Here is a 3,060-nt window from a genome sequence, read left to right as displayed (position 1 = left end):
CAGCCCTAAAGAAAAAAGAAGACTTTACCTCCTTCATGTTTACATGGATGGAACTGGAAAATGTTCTTCTTAGCAAAGTATCACAGGAATGGAGGAAAAAGTATCCAATGTACACAGCCCTTCTATGAAACTAATACATACTTCTTCTATGATTTTTATCATTTCATTTCTTATATTTAAATAGTTTATCCATCTTGAGTCAATTTTTGTGAGTAATGAAAGGTGAGGCTCCAGTTTCAGTCTTTTACATGTGGTTATCCAGTTCTCCTACCACCATTTATTGAATAGGGATTCTTTTCCTCAGTGTATGCTTTTATTTGGTTTATCAAATATCAGATGGCTATAAGATCAGATGACTGGTTTCATTTCTTGGTTTTTTTATTCAGTTCCATATGTCTATGTCTCTATTTTTGTGCCAATACCATGCTGTTTTGATCACTGTGGATTTAAAATATAACCTAAAGTCTGATAGAGTGATGCCTCTTGTTTTTATTACCAAGAATTGCCTTGGCTATGTGGGTTTTTTTCTGGTTCCAAACAAAATAAAGAACTATTTTTTTTTCAGTTCTTCAAGTTACTTAATAGGGATTGCATTGAATCTGTAGATTGCTTTGGGTAGTATAGACATTTTAACAATGTTGATTCTTCCCAGCCAAGAGCATAGTATGTTCTTCCATTGGTTAATGTCTTCTACTATTTCTTTTCTTAGGGTTTTATAACTCTCTTTGTAGAGGTCCTTCACCTCTTTTGTTAAGTATATTCCTAGGTATTTCATTTTTTTTTTTTTTTGAAGCTACTGTGAAGGAAATTATGTCTTTGATTAGCTTCTGGACTAGGCTGTTACTAATATATACAAAGGCTACTGATTTGTGAGCATTGATTTCATACCCTTATCACTTCCAGGAGTCCTGTGGTTGAGTCTCTGGGGTTCTCTAAGTATAAGATCATATCATCATCAGAGAGTGAGAATTTGACCTCCTCTGCCCCCATTTGGATGCCCTTTATATCCTTTTCTTGCCTGATTACATTGGCTAGCACTTCCAGAACTATATTGAATAGTAGTGGTGATAGAGGACATCCTTGTCCAGTTCTAGTTCTAAGTGGAAAAGCTTTCAGTTTTACTTCATTCTGTATGATACTATGATATTAGCTATGGGTTTGTCATAGATGGCTTCAATCAGTTTAAGAAATATTGCCACCTATGCCTATTTTCGTAAGTGTCCTTATTAGAAAAGGATGTTGAATTTTATCAAATTCTTTTTTTTCATCTATTGAGAGGATCATATGGTCTTTGGTTTTGTTTTTATTGTATGGTGAATTACATTTGTGGATTTGTATATATTAAGCCAGCCTTGCATCCCTGGGATGAAGCCTACTTGATCATGATGTATAATTATTTTAAATATGTAGCTGTAAACTATTGGCTAAGATTTTATTGAGTATTTTTGCATTGACAATCATTAGTGAAATTGGTCTGTAGTTCTCCTTTTTAGTTGAGTCTTTCCCTGATTTTAGTATCAGGATGATGTTTGTTTCATAGAATGTGTTAGGGAAGCTTCCTTCCTTCTCAATGTTTTGGAATAGGTTCTGCAATATAGGTTAGATGGAATTCTGGTGTGAAGCCATCTGTTCCAGGACTTTTTTTTTTTTTTTTTTTGGAGGCAGAGTTTCATTATGTTGCCCTCAGTAGAGTGCCATGGCATCACAGCTCACAACAACCTCCAACTCTTGGGCTCAAGCAATTCTCTTGCCTCAGCCTCCCAAGTAGCTGGGACTACAGGCACCCACCACAATGCCGGGCTATTCTTTTGTTGCAGTTGTTTAGTTGGCCCAGACTGGGTTCAAACCCACCATCCTCAGTGTATGTGACTGGCGCCATAACCACTGTTCTATGGGTGCCAAGCCAAGGGGTTTTTTTTTTTTTTTTTTTTTTGGAACGTGATATTGTTCTATTCAAGAGAGCTATTTCTTCCTGGTTAAGTCTAAGGAAATGATGTGATTCCAGTTATTGGTTCATTTCTTCCACATTGTCAAAATTTCTAGGTGTAGAGTTTCTTTTTCTTTTTTTTTTTTTTTAATTAAGTCATCACTGTGTACATTAATGCAGTCATGGGGGAATGTGCTAGTTTTATATACAATTTGCAATATTTTCATCAACTGGTTAACATAGCCTTCATGGCATTTTCCTATTTTTTGCGTTAAGACATTTAGAGTTTCTTATAGTAGTCAGAGATAATCTCTTGTATCTCTGTGGTAACCATTGTTATCTCCTCTCTTACATTTCTAATCAAGGTTATTAGAGATTTTACTTTTCTGTTTTTGTTAATCTGAACAAAGATTTATCAATGTCATCTATCTTTTTGAAGAGCTAATTTTTTATTTCATTGATTTTCTGAATGATTCTTTTGTTTTCAATTTATTTGTGATTTTTTTTTCTTTTTGTGGGACAGAGTCTCAAGTGTTGCCCTGGATAGAGTGCCCTGGTGTCATAGCTCATAGCAACCTCAAACTCTTGGGTTCCAGTAATCCCAGCCTCCCAAGGAGCTAGGACTACAGGCACCCACCACAACACCCAGCCATTTTTTTTTAGAGGTGGCATTTCACTCTTGCTCAGGTTGGTCTTGAACTCTTGAGCTCAAGCAATCCACCCACTTTTGCCTCCCAGAGTGCTAGGGTTACAGACATGAGCCACCATAGCCAGCCAAGTTCTATTCATCTTATTGTATGAAAATCTGTTGGTTAGTTTTATCCTTTATGCTGCTGTGGAAGCTATGTTTTGTCCTTTAGTTTCTGGGTGTTTACTTTGCTGTGGTACATTGTGATGTTCAGTGTGGAGAAGAAGTCTAAGTATTTCCTGTAGCACTGGTCTTGTGGAAAATTTCTTCAGTGTTTCATATCCATAAAAGATTTTATTTCTCCATCAATTTTGAAGCTTAGTTTAGCAAGATACAGAATTCTGAGCTAAAAAGTATTTTGTTTAAGAAGGTTAAAGGTCGATGACCATTCTCTTCTGGCTTGGAAAGTTTCAGCTGAAAAATCTGCTGCCATCTGATGGATCTG

Source organism: Otolemur garnettii, unplaced genomic scaffold (assembly GCF_000181295.1).
Source record: "Otolemur garnettii isolate 467f Iridium unplaced genomic scaffold, OtoGar3 scaffold00001, whole genome shotgun sequence".
In the NCBI taxonomy this organism is placed as follows: domain Eukaryota; kingdom Metazoa; phylum Chordata; class Mammalia; order Primates; family Galagidae; genus Otolemur; species Otolemur garnettii.
The sequence above is the reverse complement of the archived record's forward strand: the minus strand, read 5'-3'. Positions refer to the sequence as shown.